The 17,598-nt window shown below is 41.5% G+C and overlaps 2 long non-coding RNA genes across 2 annotated transcripts in view; one reads left to right on the forward strand and one right to left on the reverse strand.

Moving 5' to 3' along the window:
* The window catches only part of LOC140632380 (uncharacterized), a 51,558-nt gene extending 34,242 nt beyond the window's left edge, over positions 1–17,316 (reverse strand). Inside the window, exons 1-4 of the long non-coding RNA XR_012029943.1 lie at positions 16,860–17,316; positions 11,851–11,954; positions 9,617–9,802; positions 3,325–3,439 (exon numbers count right to left, since the gene is read on the reverse strand). This is a non-coding gene — a long non-coding RNA (uncharacterized lncRNA). The remainder of the gene's footprint in view (positions 1–3,324; positions 3,440–9,616; positions 9,803–11,850; positions 11,955–16,859) is intronic.
* On the forward strand, positions 723–4,642 carry LOC140632389 (uncharacterized). The gene is made up of 3 exons (XR_012029954.1): positions 723–861; positions 1,284–1,419; positions 3,126–4,642. It is a non-coding gene; the product is annotated as an uncharacterized lncRNA (long non-coding RNA).
* Positions 17,317–17,598: the final 282 nt, after the last annotated feature.

Below are 17,598 nucleotides of genomic sequence, written 5' to 3' on the forward strand. Positions count from 1 at the left end.
TAATAAGCATTCTTTCCAATGTTTAATAAAATGTTTTATAAAACCAGCATTTTATGCATATGTGACAGTTCACATTATAAAACCTGTTTTGGGGATATATCTTATGAGTGATTTTTATGATGCAAGTCGTTTTTATGATAAGCTATGTGACCAAGTAATGACACCCACAGTGTACAGAGATTATGTCAACATAACTAGTGTTTAGTCGATTATATAACATTTCCAGTACCTGAATGTTTGGCAATATGTTGACCAAATATATATGTGTATCTTCTCTTAGTTTGATATATCATGCTCATGTTGTATTTTAAAGGAACCCACCATGAATTATTAAATCAAAAACACAGTTCACTCAATTCAATGTGTGCTCTCAAATGATGACATAACAGGGAGGCTCAAAGGAGTCTCAGAATCTGGCTTGAAGTCCGAAGTCACTCCCATAATATCCCTTCAATCCAGAGTACATTAATGGTATTTCATGCTTTATACTTACCTGTGTAATGACAGATCAAGCCTAAATTAGGAGAGCATGTAGAGGAAAAAGCCAAAGAAATAATTTGGAATTATGCCACAGATTTAACACGCAGTCCACTGAACAAAGTAAAACTTTCCCATGGAGGAACATAGTCCATGTGTATACAAGTGCAGTTAAATCAAACAGAATTACATTTTTTTGGTGCTGGCTGATTCACTGCTGCTTATCTACGAAGCCACAGGATGGCAATAGAGAAATTCCTGTTGTGCAACTATTGTCCAAATGGTTTTATGGAAAAAAAGTGGGCCAAATGCTTTGGTTCTAGTCCAATTTGCCTGTGATCTGGTCATATTCAGGCTTTGGAGAAGCCCATGCTTATGCGGACTGTAAGTACATATAGCCATAGTCTTTCATGATCTGATTCTATCTTTTCAGCCTCCACTCCCACTCCATCAGGAACTCCTCCCTTCCTCCCCTCTATGGCCTTTAAAAAAATAAATAAATAATTGGGGATCTACCAGGAACCAGGAACTGTTCTATGTCCTGGAATTACAAGAGAGCTAAACAGAAAAATATCACTTCTCCATAGAGTTTCTATTGTAATGAAGGAACCCTGAACCTAGACAAGTAAATGTATAATGTGTACAGTAGAGATGGCCTTTGTCCAACAACATTTCCAGAGTGGAGTTGTCACTGGCATGAAGAGGCCCTGCCACTACATTTCACAGTCTCCCTTGCGTCCAACTGTGTCCACATTACTAACTTTTTCCAATGTCATGTGAACAGAAGTGATGTGTTTCATTTCCAGGACAGGGTTTTTAAGAACCTGCTGTGCCTTCTCCATTTATTATTCTTCCCCTGGTTTCTGATGCACACAGAAGACTAAGGTTCTTAAGACAGAGCCTCAAGATGAGAGGATCTGGGCACCTGAATCCCAGGTGAAGGTAAGCCACCCACTAGCTAGAACATTAGCAGTGAACTATAAAGGGAGCATATGGGATGGACTTGGAATATGTTAAATTACAGAAATGTTGGGACTAATATTTATAGGGTCTATCATGAATCTAACTAATATAGTATATCAGATGCCATAATGCTATTGAGAAAAATAATGCACAGATGGAAATGAGAAATGCAACAGGCAAAGAGTGGCTAATCTAAACAGAGTGATTGAGGAAGATCTTAGTGATAAAGTAGCATGAGTGGAGAGTGGAAGTGAGGGAGTCAAATGAAGCTCTTGGGAGAAGCTTTTCAGAAAGGAATAGTGAGAACAAGGGTTCAGAGAGAGTAGTATGCCTGCTAGGTCCAGGGAACATCCACAATGTGAATCATGTCAGGAGGCCTGAAGTAGAGCAAACAATGGGATTTCTGGTAGGAGTTGAGGTCAGATAAGAAACAGGGGGGCCAATCACAAAGGGCTTCTCAGGGCGTTATATCATCTTTGGATATTATTCTGAATGAGACAGTATGTTATTGGGAGATTTTGAACAGAAAAGTGACAAGATATTAGTTACATTGTGCAAGGATCACTCTGGATGCTGAGATATTATGTAGAGTCGAAAGGAACAAATGTGGAAGCGGTTAAGAGGTTGTTGCAAAAATCAAAGCGAGAGACACTGATGGCTTAGACTAGGAGCCTCCACTTATGGCAGTGGAGGTGACAAGAAATGATCAGATGTTTGGGGATGTGGGGTCAAGAGTTATTTTTTTCTTTAGATGAGAGGTATTATAATTTATTTCATGTTAATGGAGATGATTCAGTAGAGAGGGGGTAATTAATGATAGAGTAAAGGAACAGAAGAATTGATAGAGCCATGTCCCTGAAGAGGAGGAAGGACATGGGCATAGATAAGGGAGCTAGCTTCTCACAGGAGTAGGGTTGGCAGTTAGTTCATCCATAACAGCCTACAGGCCCAGACTCTGGTTCATGAGTAGCTGTGATATGGAAGCATGTGAAAGTCTCCTCTGATTGCTTCTATTTTCTCAATGAACAGAAGGCTAGGTCATTCACTGAGAATAAGTATGAAAGTGTGGCTATTTTGAGGAGAAAGGAAAAGGTGAACAATGGTCATTTGGGACCCTCCCAGCTAGTGGGGTGAACCAGTTAAGAAAATGTGCCAAGACCATATTTCTACACTGAGCACTGCCTTGAGTTCAGTGACCCCAGATATTCTAAAGCCCATGGACATGAGTTTTTCTCCAGCGAAGGGCAGCTGCTCAAGCAGAGGGTGCAATAGGCAGAGCTGGAGCTAACCGAGGTTGAGGGCCACTGAGTCTTCAAGAAAGAGTTAGAGAAGGGCAGAAGAGTTGAGGCTTTATACCAGGAAATGATGCTAATGATGGCTCATGGAATTTAGTTCAGACAACTCAGGACATAGGGGAGTGAGACCCAGTGAACATCTATAGAGGTCGATGGATTTCTGGCCCTGGTGTGATCAAAGAATTATTGAAGTACAGATACACAAGACAGGAATCTGGAAGCATCTGAACTGGGCTGAAGGCAAGGTGGCAGCCATATCAGACTGCTTATCACTCCCATTCCCATTCCCTGAAGTTCAGAGCATTTCAAACTACCTTTAAATTTGCTCTTGCTCTGCCTTCTTGTTGGAATAATTCTGAATCTCCTCTTTGGTTCTTGCTCATTCTTTAGGATGCAGATCATATGATACCTCCTCGTGCAGTCCCTCTGATCCTCCACATCAGAATTAAGTGCCTTAGCCACTAGGCTCACACAATGGATTTTACTCACCTTTCATATGAAGCTCATCATGCTGCATCATCCTTATCTGTTTATAAGTCTGACTCCACACCTTGTGATCTTGAAGAGGACGGGATAATATTCTACTCACCTCCACATTCCCAAGGGATGGCCGAGAGGCTGGCCCTAATAGTTTAATCACCAGGGGCCGCAGGCATGTTTGCCCTTCGCTAGTCCATTTTCCAGACTCCAGTCAAAGTGATTTCCTTAAAAGCATAAATCAGATCATTTTATTCCCCCTGCTTAGAACCCTTAATAGACTTTCCAATTGCTCTTAAGATAAAGACCAAATTCTTTCCATGGCACGCATAGCCCTGCAGGATTCAGCTTGAGCTTACGTCTCCAGCTTCATTGCTCACCATTTCCCCCCTGCCCTTTACACGCCAGCCACCCTGGCCTCTCAGTACTTCCAAAGTGCCATGTTTCTTCCTAGAATCAGAGACTTCCCATGTTCATCTCCCTCAATCTGGCACCCTTTGTACCTTCGATCTGAGTTCAAATATCACCTCCTCAAGGATGTCTTCTCTGACCCTTAGCTAGATGGGGATAGCTGTTAGATACTCTCAAAATACCCTATGCTTTTCTCATAGCACTTGGTGGCATTTGTAATTACACAGTCACATGGATGTGTTATTTAGATTAACATTTGCTCCCTTTCTAGTCTGGAGGGCCCATGAAGACAGTAATCACCTGGCTTGCTCTTCACTGTTCATAGCACCTACCACCATGCCAGACTCATGAAAGTACTTCATAGATATTTCTTCACTGAATGACTTTATTAAACTACTATATCAATAGTGCTGAAGTTTTTCTTAATATTCTGTAAAATATAGCCATTTTGGTTGTCTAAGCTCTTGTATTTCCTGTACGAACAGAAAACACAATCAAATTCACACACACACAGCCTGTCTTAATGAGTTTTCACACAGATCTTTAAAATACATAACCAGGCATGAGAGTTCATGGTTATTAATTTATAAGCTATACATAATTATTAAAATGAAGATGGTATGTAGGTGGCTAAGCCAAGGGCTATTCCCTCTTGAATGAGTTATCAGGAAATCTGGCTGTACTGAATATTTCAGAACACACTCCAGGATTAGAATCAATGCTCACTGGAGTTTTCCTACATAAAAGATAACAATGTAATGAAAGGTGTGTGTACTTTTGAGCATGTATATTCAATTAAGAGCCATTTCCATAGCCTATTGCATCAAGTGGAAAGACAACTAGACTCTAGTTGTCTACTTTACATATCTTAATGGAATTTTTCAGATTATAAGCATTAATGTAGTGTGAAAAAAATACATAATGTCTTTAGGAAAAATCCTCATTTGTTCACTTTCTTTCTCTTACTCCCTAGAAATATAAATCATAGGCATATGTAAATGTGCAAAATAGGCAAAATAATAGGCATATATAACTAGATCTATTTCTCTTAAGTTGATTTTCAATGAATAAAATCAATGAGAATCAGGAATTCCTTAAATCATTTTCTTTTTGTTAAAAAAAAATTCTAGGAACTACTTTAGAGAACTATTTTAACTTTATTATAGAAAATTTTAAACAGTAAAGACAGTATAATGAACTCCCTTGACCAACCACCAAGCTTCCATAATTGTCAAAACTCTGCCACTATATTTTCCTCTGAAAAAATGTAAGTAAGGTTAAATACAGGTAAATTCCAAAAGTTGTTTTAGTTGCCCAAAACATCTCCCCATTCTTCATCTCCACCTCTAGCACCTCTCTGGCCCACCAGACATTAACTGCTTTTTGTGAAGCAGGATGGACTGTGCAGCCATCATCACGGTAGATAGAGGAGGATTTTTCAGGGATTTCTTCAAGAGGGTCCCCTAGTTAGAACATCTCCAAAATAACTCCACTCTTTAGCACAAGACTCATATCAGAAGCATCCTGAGATGACTCTGACATGAATATATTCAAGATCAATTTTAGAAATTGATGGGCTACTCGTAGTCTGATGTAGACATGCTCATGACTCATGAACTCTTTTTGCACAATTGCTCCACAAACCCATGCAAAATGCAGTTCAAATGCAGCTGTTAAAATTCACAATTATACTTCCTTTTTCTGATGCTGAGTTTGAACGTGAGTTGGTAATGTTGCTTGTTTGTATGTTTATGGAGTGGTCTCATAATTTGTAAACTTTGTTGTACTTTTTAAAAATTACTCTGAACCCTGGTTATTATACTGATTTTTTTAATAGCTTTTGGCCAAGCACGTGAAAAATTTGACTTGACTAATGGAAAACAGAAATGAATATTTGAATTGCCCAGCTTTAAAGTAACTCAAGGAGGGGCACCTGCATGGCTCAGTCAGTTAAGCGTCTGCCTTCAGCTCAGGATATCATGGGGTGGGGGGATCCTGGGATGGAGCCCAGAGTGGGGCTCCCTGCTCAATGGGGGAGCCTTCTTCTCCCTCTCCCTCTGCCGATCCCCCCTGCTTGTGCTCTTTTACAGTCTGTCAAATAAATAAATAAAATCTTTTTAAAAAATAAAAATAAAGCAGCTCAGGGAGTAACTACACTTTCTGCATTGTTCCAAGGGAGAAGGGAGGTCATTGGGCCTTATATATATTTTTTTAAAGATTTTATTTATTTATTCATGATAGTCAGAGAGGGGAGGGGGGGCAGAGACACAGGCAGAGAGAGAAGCAGGCTCCATGCACCGGAATGGGCCTTATATTGAACTTGGTCTAGTATCCTTGATAAAAATGGTTCTGCTCTGACCTTGAAGTCCACAACAAGGTCTAGGCTGTGCACCTTGCACTCCATCTCCTAAGGACTGAATTGCTGGCAGGCGTCCAGTCTCTCAGCCACTAAGGCTGAGTGTTGTGCCTCAACCCAGCACTCACGCAGCTCCCTGATGCTTCCTTTTGATTAGATACACCTGCAGAGATGCCCTGCACTGACTCCCACTTACACATACCTCCACTTGGGGCTATCATATCCTTCAAGCTCAAGGAGCTCACGGCCTTACCCATTAGAAATTACTGATTTTGGTATTCACTTTCTTGAGTTGCTATTGAAAATGTCTTCTTGTTTAACTCCTTATCACTTACACACGATGGAGACCTTATCACCTCTGGAAGTCTCCCCAGACTTTACTGATATCCCCCAAGCACCTTCATCTTGGATAACATGAGACTCAGAAGGTTTCAAGCCCTAGAGAGGGTTCTTACAATCTTTGCTCATTTCTTCATCCATCAATGGGAATATCTGCAAGGCACAAGATGCTCACCTTTCTCCACCCGACTCTCTAGTAGCGAAGTGACCACTTTGCCTTCTTAGAGCTTCTCGTGGTCTTCTGAGTGAAGCTGAAGCCTTGCTGCTTTGTCTAGAAGGTGACCTTTCACATGGCTGGCTGTTTGCTTGTCCACACATGTCTCACTTATCAGCTCTAAACCTCCAGAAACAACATCCAAGGTGGCAGGTGTTCCCTCCAAGCATGCCCCAGGAATGTCAGCACCTCCTCCTCTACCCTAATCTTGCAATTTCTCCTCTCAGTGTATCAAATCCTTCTTAGTCCTAGTGGACTGGGGCACCTTCTTCATCTCCCTGAAACTCTGGAAGTGAACATGTTTTCCAGCATACATGTGAGGTCAGAGTGTGATGATTGGAACTGCCAACTCGGTGAACTCTCCATGTTTCAGAGGTGCGCTCAGGCTGCCCTCCTTACAGGCACCCAGGTCCTGGGAAGACAGGGGCACCAACCAAGAATCGGGGCATGGATTCTGAGTAACATTGCTCTTTATCTTTTCTCAAGACTGCAAAGAGGGGATCTTGGATGGCTCAGTGGTTGAGTGTCTACCTTTGGCTCAGGGCATGATCCCGGGGTCCTGGGATCGAGTCCCACATCAGGCTCCCTGCAAGGAACCTGTTTCTCCCTCTGCCTGTGTCTCTGCCTCTCTCTCTCTCTCTCTGTGTGTGTGTGTGTCTCTCATGAATAAATAAATTAAAATCCTTAAAAAAAAAAAAAAAAGATTGCAAAGAACACGATAACCACGCTGAACTCTATATCTGGCATGTGAGCCAAAAAGCGCCACAGAAATTTGTCCTCTTCTAGGCTCTGACTCCCTCCCAACCATAGAAGTCATTGTCCCCAACCTCTGGGTCCTTGTTCAGGGAAAGAACCAGGCCAGGAGGCAGGTTGCTGGTTTTCCAGAGCTCTTTGAGTGCTGGTTGAAACAATCTCTGTCACCTTAAGTGTTCTCTCCAGCTCACATGTTTAGAAAAGCATTACCAAGTACATATAGAGTCGTTGGATCATTTTCAATTACTAAGAGAAGGTACCAATTGTTAAAGAAAACTAAAAAATACCCCGAACGACTGTGAAATCTTTTCATTCCCCACTCTTTAGGTAATTTGTTCTGATTGCCACTATTTCAAAAGACAAGATTACACACCAGGGAGGCAGAAAGATAAAAAAGGGAAATCTGTTCCCCTGTGGAGGCCCTATCAGAGCTCTCAGCTCATGTTTGGAAGCAAAGGCAAATTTTTTTTCTGCCCTAATGAAACCTTGTTAACTCTGAACACTGCAGCCGAACAGATCTACTGAGATGATTTGCTGGGTCACTGGGAGGTTATTAGGGGTCACTGGGGCATTCAGAGGTCACTGCCATTCTGACTTTCTTCTTAAAGCAAGAGAACCTAAATATTTACTAAACATTGTCCTCATTTGGGAGAACAAAATTGAGGGCCATCATCTTTTTCAGATAAAAATGCATATCGTCCACTTAACGTAAGTTATAAACTGGAGCATATGAGTTTTCAAACCTTGATTTTTTCCCCCCTATTTTCCCAATTCTAATAGTCAGCAATTGTCTTGTCCTACTAAGAGAGGGTTTTAACTATTTTTTCATAGGTTCAGGGTATGGTATTTTATTTATGATGAATCGTTGTTGCAATCACTGTAAGAAACAGCAGAGAATGACTTTCAAGACTCGCCAAGAAGAGTAGCGAGCCCTTCTGTCTGTTAAAATTATCTGGGTTTCACCAATGGTAAGCAGGAGGCAGAGACGTGGAGCTGAATACTTCCTCTGGATTAGGGGAAGGGAGGTGCACAATTCTAGCATTTGATCTACCACCATATTCTTGCCTTGGAGTTGAATTCCCATGTAACTGAAAACATCTGAAGCAAATACAGAGCAAAGGTCTTTCTAGACTCCTGTTCCAAGAGTAGGCAAGAAAAGTAGTTCAAATACAATAGCTGGAAGTTCTATGTCAGTCATTTATTCATTGAGCCCATATGTTTTAACAGGGCTTTCAGAATTCATGAAAGCCCTGTTTCCTCCCTAAAATGGCACCCTCATTGAAGAGCTGATGTAGTGCAGAGCTGACTTGGCAGACAAGTCCAGAGTTCTAGAACTGCAGCTTCCAAAAAGGAATAACAAAAAATGACAAGGATCCCCCTTCCCATTCCCAAGAAGCCAATGCTTAAATACTAGGAAAAGTAAAGGATAGAACGGTACAGCCTGTAAGATTCTTTCTAGGTCTACAATTCTTGCTCACAGAAATAAGATTTAGCATGAGATTGTTGTTTAGGTCCAGGAAGTACACCAATACACACAGGTGTGCCATTGTGCATTTGATCTAACATATAATTATCTAAGTGAGATTTGGTTAAATAAAAATTAATATTTTTGTAAAAAAAAAGTATGCTTGCATAGAAGGCATCTCTAAGGTTTGAATGTTAAAGATAAACAATATATCCAAAAAGTCGGGCAGCCCGGGTGGCTCAGTGGTTTAGCGCCGCCTTCCACCCAGGGCCTGATCCTGGAGATCCGGGGTTGAGTCCCACTTTGGGCTCCCTGCATGGAGCCTGCTTCTCCCTCTGCCTGTGTCTCTGCCTCTCTCTCTGTGTGTGTCTCTCATGAATAGATAAATAAAATCTTAAAAAAAAAAGAAAATAATCAAAGAGGCTTCAAAAATCACTCAGTCTGGGATTTCTTGGTTTTACAAATGAAGACTCCCTGGAAAACTCAGAGGTCTCTTCCCTCCAGGCCTCTGAGTGAGGCGCAGCACTGGGACAGACCCTGTACTCTGGCTCCTGCGGTGTGAGGCCTCCTTTGGACAGGTTGCATTTGCCTGATGAGGAAACAGCATCATCTACTGGCAATGTATCAAAGTCATCTAGAAGAGCTGCCATTCAACCCTCCCTCACAACTTGTTGCTCACCCATTTCTGCTGTTCCTGACTGCCCAAGACAACACTTTGAGATATTTTTCCCTTCCCTAGATTTTCCAAAGCCCAAGCATTTATCAGCGGGACACTCCTCTACCACCTCCTTGCCCATTTGTACTTTTCAGGCTTCTCATGCCAAGCTTTCAACAGGTATCAGGAATATCCACTTCAGGTACCATACCTGTGGTGGCTGATGTCCTTTTGAGTGTTTCTTGATTCAAGTGTTCAGCAAAATAACACTCTTACCCATGATTTCAGGCCTTCTGCCAACTGATGTGTTTAATCAGAGAAATTTTCTCCTTTCTTCTCAAGATCCAGGTTATGCATTTCATTTAGGCATCCTGATATAACACTTGCCTTTCCCCTCCTACTGACAGAGAAAGGACATTTTTGTTGCCTTTGAAATAATTATAGGTATGCCTCAGGACAGTTCTGTGAATAAGTATATGGACTAGTTTCAGCCAAGGACGTCTCTTCATCCGTCTTTCATGTTCTCAACCATGTACCAGGGTTCCAGAGGCCAGACATGTCCCCTACCCTCAGGACCCTAACTTTGGAGGTGGAAAATAAAATTCATCAACAAATACTTGCCCTATATGATAAATGCTGTGTTATTAGTGAGCTCAAAGGGGAAAAATCATTCTGCTGAGGCTAGCAGAGAGAAGAGCAAGGGCAAAAGTGCAGAGTCAGGAAAATACATGGTATGATAAAGGGTCAGCAAAGAGTCTACTATATTCACAAAAAAAGAGCCCAAGAAGACAAATGGGAAGCGATCTGGCAAAGGAATTAAGAATTAGAACACAAAGATGCTTAGATGCTATCTTCGGGAACATGGACTTTATATGCAATGAGATACCATCACATCATGTGTCACAACAAAAAGACTGTTTTGAGGTCTCCAAGAAACAAAGTACATTATTTATTCCAGCCATGTTTGAAGCTGTTTTCTTCCTAAAATGGCACCCTCATTGAAGTGCTGGTGTAGCTGAGACTCTGAGTATAAATTATTTGTCATGTTAGGGCAAAAACTCAGACCTATTGCGTCTCAATCCATTTCTTTCTAATAAAGAGCTAATCAAAAGCAAGAAATACTTATTAGGAAAATAAAATAATTTAAAATTGGAAACTTTCTGGGTTTTCTTCCAATTTCATTCTTGTATAAATCCTCTGAAATTACATTTAAATATTCACAATGGTCCCTTCTCATCATATCATCCTCATTCAACATGTGCCGGCTTTATAAATGAAAAAATAATTTGATAGGCATCCTATTTAAAAGCAGTCATAAGAGAAATAGAAATTTTTCAGACTAAAAGATACGGTAAAGGAGAATAGGTCAAATGTAAATCACCATTAGCCAAAAAATAAAGGAGTTAGAAAAATCATCTTAAGTATCAGAAAAGCACAGCTGTGTGAGGATTTCTAGAAAAGTCTATTTCTCTTGGTTTTGTGAAGATACCAGTCCCATTGGTATTAGAGGAAAAATTAGAATGCTAGTATCATTACAGGACAGTCTTGTCAACTAATTCTAAACTGTAATTAAGGGCAGCCCCAGTAACGCAGTGGTTTGGCGCCGCCTGCAGCCTGGGATGTGATCCTGGAGACCCGGGATCAAATCCCATGTCTGGCTCCCTGCATGGAGCCTGCTTCTCCCTCTGCTTGTGTCTCTACCTCTGTGTCTCTCATAAATAAATAAAATCTTTAAAAAAATAATAATAAACTGGTGATTAAGAGGTCAACGTTTCTTTTCAAGAACTTTGTTTCTGAACTAGGGCTAGCGTTTTCTATTTCTGTTTTGCTTATACAAATAGTTAATCTACCTACTAAAATCTTGACTAAAAGATAACTCAGCCAAACCTGCTATTGTTTCTCTTATTAACTATGCTCATTGAAGTTTCAGATCTTACAAAGCTCTACTCCATTTTCCATACCTTGGCAGTAGACAATAGGAGATATGTGTCTGAGCTGACATTCTTCTCCAAATGAATGCCAGACATTTCACATAGAGCTAAGAACTAAAGTCGTATGATATAGTGCATTGGCCAATGCTGTTACCATAGTATATTATGTTGAGGCTGACGTTCCATTCATCAAATAAATACCCAATGGGAAAAGGAACAAAATGGACTGCCATGCTTCTGAAACTGCCAAACCACAAAGAAGAGCAGAACTTACATGGCTCCTTGTTGGCCCAGCTCAAGAGTCAACTTGTAGATTTGGATGTGTCGTTTCTAAATTCTTCTCTTAGAAAAGTAGTGGGACCACAGGAAGGTGAGAATAATCTGCAGCCAGGCTGCCTCCCAGCTTCCCACTCTACTAAAAGCAGCTCCCTTGGCACTCTACCCCTCTCAGAGCTGCCTCACAGGCCTGAAGCCGGGAACATGTAGATGTCAGCCTGTGGCCATGTTGGCTCACCTCCGTCAGTTGTAAACAGAACCAGACCACGGAAGCTTCAGCTGCAGTTTCTTCTTCACACCTGGCCTTCCAAGAGAGGGTATGTGCTCTGTGGCTTTCACCGCCTAACAAATAAGAATGAAAACTATAAGCATTCAAAACAGAATGTGGGACTGAGTGTAGTGAGATTCTGTGCCTATTGGTAGCCCTGGCCCTATGTGATAGCACACTACAAGGTGGAGCCTCCACACCTCAAGGGTGGCTGTGACAAGATGAGTGTCATTGCGAAGTAGAATAGTTCTCATTCATTTGGACAGCCTTTTCTGAGAAGCATGTATGAGGAATGAGTTCAACTGAACAACTGTAAAAAAAAAAAATCAAAACATAAATGGACATCTACCATGAGTCTCGCACTGTGTTAAACAATGATCAACATCCTGTTTGTTCTCTTTGAACTTACAGGTGATATATAGCCCCCCCCCCAAAAAAAAAAGCTAAACTAGCCTAGAGTCTGAATCTACTGATCTACTCCCAGAAGAATTGTTATGTAAACAGACTAAGAGAAAGGAGTACAGGGAACCAGAGTCCTTAGGGCACAGAGACAAAGGGATGAATCTCCCAGCTTCCAAAATTATTAGATGTCTTTGATTGACCTAGGCCATTCTGGAACAGCTGACATTCTGCCTATCTGCCATTATATTGGCCTGCTTACCTGTACAAAATATGGCTCCAAAACTCTACTCAGTTAAGTCTGATTAGCATATTTCTCAGGGGCAACCAGAAAGAGGATTGTAATATCTTAGTTATTTGCAAACTATTTACCACTTGATTTTATAAATAAATTTTATAAGAATACAGCCACACCCACCATTTACATATTCTCTATGGCCACTTTAAAAAAAAGATTTTTAAAAAAAGATTTGATTTGATTTATTTGAGAAAGCCAGAGCAAGCAAGAGAGCATGAGCAGGAGGGGCAAAGGAGGAAGCAGACTCCCCACTGAGCCCAGTGCACGCACAACTCAAACTCAGCACCCTGGGATCATTACTTGAGCTGAGGGCAGATATCCAACCCACTGAGTCACCTAAGAACCTAAGGCTGCTTTTGTTCTACAATGTCAGAACTGAGTAGTTACAAGAAAGAAAGCACTGACCCATAAACCCTAAGATAGTTATTATCTGGCTCTTTTTGGAAAGTTTGTGAATTCCTGCAATGGCTGATAGAGACTATGTGAACCCAGTTTATGAAATGTTAGGAAGGCATTCTCAAGTACATCATGGCCCTTCAGACCAGGAGGTCATATGCCAAATATTAGGCATTTAGGACGCTCCAGGGCAAGTAACCTCATAAGTTGTATGTTTGCTTTAAGGGATGGAGAGCATGATGAACACCCTCTGTGAGCTGGCACCCACCTATTTATGGACCGCATCAATATCAGACTCAGAAGAGTATATCCACTTAGCAGAAAATCCAACCATAGTACTAGTGTCATTTCACAATAGCACTTGGGACAACCGGTCAATTTTTCTTGCTCTACAACTAGAAATGCTTTCCTACGAGGGACATGTCTGACCAGGATCCCCTGGCATGATGGTTTCAGTGATAGTGGATGCTGCCTGGAGACAGAAGCATCCCTGATGACAGAAGGCAAGGGGATGATTCTCCACAAGACAGCTGGGCCACTGCAGGGATCAGACTGAAGCATGGGCAGCTTATGATGAAACCTTGCAACATAGTCTTCCCACAGACCACTAGTTTCCTCACACAGGTAGTGGGGTCCATGCCTACCGGCAGGTAGAAACAAAATCTGACCTTGGTCAATGATGCCACCCAACTCTATTATTTCAGTGCAGTGGGACACACCTCTTCCTGAGACTAAGAACCAGGGTGTGACCAGGGCAGGAGCCAGGGAAGGGAGAAGACCTCTAAGGGCTAAGCAATGAAAAAGGGACCCTTACCCAGTAGAGAATGGCCACCCAGCATGGCAAAGGGTCCCTACTACGGGTGTCAGAAGGCTGTGAGTACTTACAGAAAGAAAACCCCTTGTGAGAGGAGAAAGAGCAGGGAATAGCCATGCCAGGAGGGGAAAAGGGAATCAAGAAAAAGCAATCATTGCATTCTCATGTTGTGAGCTTTGGAAAAACTGGGAAGATTGGAGCACTGGGCCACTCTCTCCAAAGTTTTCAGGAGGTCCTCCCAAGGTTCCAGTTTGCATTCTATTTTTATTTCAAGGCTTCATGGAAGTGCATCTATGCACCCCTGAGGGAGCCTGTGGCTGGTCTTTTTGGCGATCTCTTGTCAAGGTAAGCTATGGAATTTTGTGGTCCTGAAGCAGTTGGCTGCCCTGTAACTGGAAGGTGCTGGTAAGCCCCTGGCAGCATGAGTTCTATCTTCATATCTGGCTGATAGGAGCTACTATCAAGTACAGGAAGGTGGAGACCATGCCCCTTGGGTGCTTTTGAGTTTTGAGTGCTCAGCTATGTGCAGAACCAGCCAGAGTCGTAGATGGACCCCAGGTAAGGAATGCTACAGCAGCAGCCACAGCCCTGGGCAGTAAGTCATGATATATTCACACAACTGGTGATGAAGAAATTGAATGTCTGAACTCCCCTCCTAGACAAGCAAGAGTTCAGCTTGCCAGACACAGGCCCTGCAGGACCAGGAGTGACTTGGTGCTGACCCACAAATCATAGAACTGAGGAAGACCAGAGCCAAACCAAAGACCAAGCAGGCAGTTCATGTGAAAACAGCAATTAAAATGGCCAAGGTAGAAATGTGATCCTTAAACATTCAAGGCAAGAGGTTAGAAATCAGACATCAGACACTAGAAGATAGAGCTAGGAGAGCCTTCCAACCTCTGGGGCATACCTGTGGCCTTCCCCGTAGGTGAATGTGCAGGCTATTAGCCAGACATCTGGGCAAATCATGATCTGCTAATTCTACCTGATGTCCTGGGTGTTAATGAGTAGGAAACTAGTTTCCAGGCAAGAGTGTTATATAATTTTGGAGAAAGTTTTGCACTGCAAATTGGGCTACCTGAGACCTTTCCATACTAACTGTGGACTCTGCGTGTCTCACTAAACAAAGAATTTCTGAACCCAGTCTTCATGGTGTCTGGCATAGAGATTCAGCTTCATGGGGGAACTTCACAGAAGATGTAGTCAAGAGTATCTACAGGTCATCTGGAGTGAGCCTCTTGGAGACATGCTTTTTATCATTGAGCTGTAAGGTTTTATATGTGCGTCGAAGGTTCAGAGTCTGTTGGTGAAAGATTCAACATACTTTTTGTGTAAAAGACTTTACAAAAGAAAAAAAAAAAGACTTTACAAAAGGAGTCAGAAAAACCTGATTCTGGCTGTGCCACTGAATAACTCCTCCAAATTCCAATCTGTGGTCTTTTCCAGAACTAATATCCTGTGATTATTCGTAAATCAATCTGTATATTATGATGGAACATGCTGGCAAAAAAGAGGCCCATGTGGGCTTGTACAATTCCCCAAAAATCAATTATTAATGAAGTCTTTGGCTGGCAGATGTTGTATACAAGAATTGGTTTGGTGCCCACAATGTAATCTTCTGTTCCCATGAACAAATCAAGGCTATTGTGATCAATAAAGCCTTGTTAAACATTAGTAAGGGAGTGGGCAAATGATGCAGAGTTAATAACCCATTACCATGCTACCGTTTTTCCCTTGATCCAAAATGTCCTTTTCTGCCTCTGTTGGATTATGTTTGCAGCACATGCTTGTGCTAAATATACATTTACCTCTAAAATTAGGCACTATTTACTTATTTATGTTAAAATTCAAAGTTATTTCACACTGATTTCCTGAATAGGCTCCAATTTTGTTACTAGAATAATAAGTAGGAGTTTAACCAGCCTGGGAAAACTGGAAAACTTGATTTTTTAGAGGGGACAGAGACATATTAACTAGACGGTTTATGGCTCATTGGGAAAGCAATTAGTTGAACCAGAGTATCATGCATTTTGGTATCTATTTAGTCAGAAAAATCATTGTCCACTAATAGCAGAAAAAATTCTCTGGTTAGTCGGTCTGTGTTCAGTCTCAGGAACTACTAAGGATTAACTCAAAGAACCTTCTTAGTAGACTCTCATCCTTCAGGACTTCACAACCAGAATCTATGGCTATCTGAATTCAGTTAAGATGCAGGGTTAACTTAGTATATGCAAGTACCGTGATGACATAAAAGCAGCTAACCCATAGAGAGAGCTTTCTTGTGTCAGGCCCTGCTCTAACAGCTTCACATATATGTCTTAGTTATTCCTTACAACAACCCTATGAGATGCATTCTACTACCCTGCATTTTATACTTGTGTAAATTGAGAGGTTAAGTACCTTGTCTCCTAAATAGTAACCCCACCTAGCCTAGTTCTAGAACCCCAGCACTTAACCAATGCCTTCGTAATGGACATTTTTACGTCATTTTTGTAAAGTGCCTATTATAGGTAAATCTTTACACATTTAGAGACACAGAGAATTTGTGTTCTGTAACAGACTCAGACTGTGATGAGAGTCTCCACAGAGAGCATCCAGTACAGTCCCTACTGGGACTCCCCACCCCCCTTCCACAAGAAGAGCAGCCATCCTCTCTCTGCTCACCCCCAGTGAAGGGAATTCCCTAGATCCTGTAGCACTCCCACTTCGAAGAGCTTGGACCATTCGAAATAGCTTCCTTTCCTTAAGCTGGAATATACTTTTTATAATTCAACCTGTTGGCCAGAATTTCATTCTCTGAAGCCACAGTGAAGATATACGACCCCTTTCTCACAGTACCCTTCAAATATTTACAAGAGCAGTTATGCACCATCTTAAATTATATCCTTCCTGGCTCATCACTCAAGTGCCACTATTTTGAGATCCAATTATCCTGGTCATTCTTCAATGGGCTTTCTAAGTTTCGGGCAAATCTTATTTGAAAGGGAGGGCCTACAAACAGACAGTTGTCAGAAGGCCTGAAGAGGCCGTAAGGATTGTCATAACTGTTGGATGATGCTTCCTTCAATGTACCTTGAGGCCAGTCCTGCAGAACGGATAGCCTCCCCATCCTGTTCACTCACATTTGACAGGTAACCCACCTCCAGTCCAGAGGGAACTTCTCTTCATATTAAGCTCTCATCAAATCAAACTTATTCCATTGTATATTTTTAAGTTGTTCTTTTAAACACAACATAGGACTTAATATTTATCACTAATGAGTGGATCCTTCTTCAAGCCCACAGACAGAGACAAAAACAGAGCGATATTACTCTGTGTTCATTCCACCCCACAAATCTTTTCTATGGGCAGTAAAAAATTCAACTGGCCTATTAATTAGTTCATAGATATAATGAGATATTTTAGAAGGGAAAAGCAAAAAATGTAGTATGAGTACAGAGCTAAGCTGGACCCTAATATATAAAAAAGGCCAACCAAAGTGAAAGGTCTGGCAGCTTTCAGAGCCTGGGGCTATTTTCCTATACTATTTCCCTTGTGGAAAAGTGATCAATTAGATGCTATAATTTTAGACATTTGTTGACACAAGAGGCAGCCCAGATGTCATAGAGGCCACTCTGAAGTTTGTGTTCTATGGGGTCATTGTTTTGTCACACTTGACACTGTTCCCAAGAACAACAGGTTGAATGTGGGGAAACTCATTAATTGATCTGCTCATGTGAGCCAAAACTCTAACCAAAACGCAAGGCAGAAAACTAGGCTTATGGTCAATAAAGTATTCCTCCATGACAGCAACACCAATGAATTTACAACT

Source organism: Canis lupus, chromosome 1, assembly GCF_048164855.1.
Source record: "Canis lupus baileyi chromosome 1, mCanLup2.hap1, whole genome shotgun sequence".
NCBI classification, from domain to species: domain Eukaryota; kingdom Metazoa; phylum Chordata; class Mammalia; order Carnivora; family Canidae; genus Canis; species Canis lupus.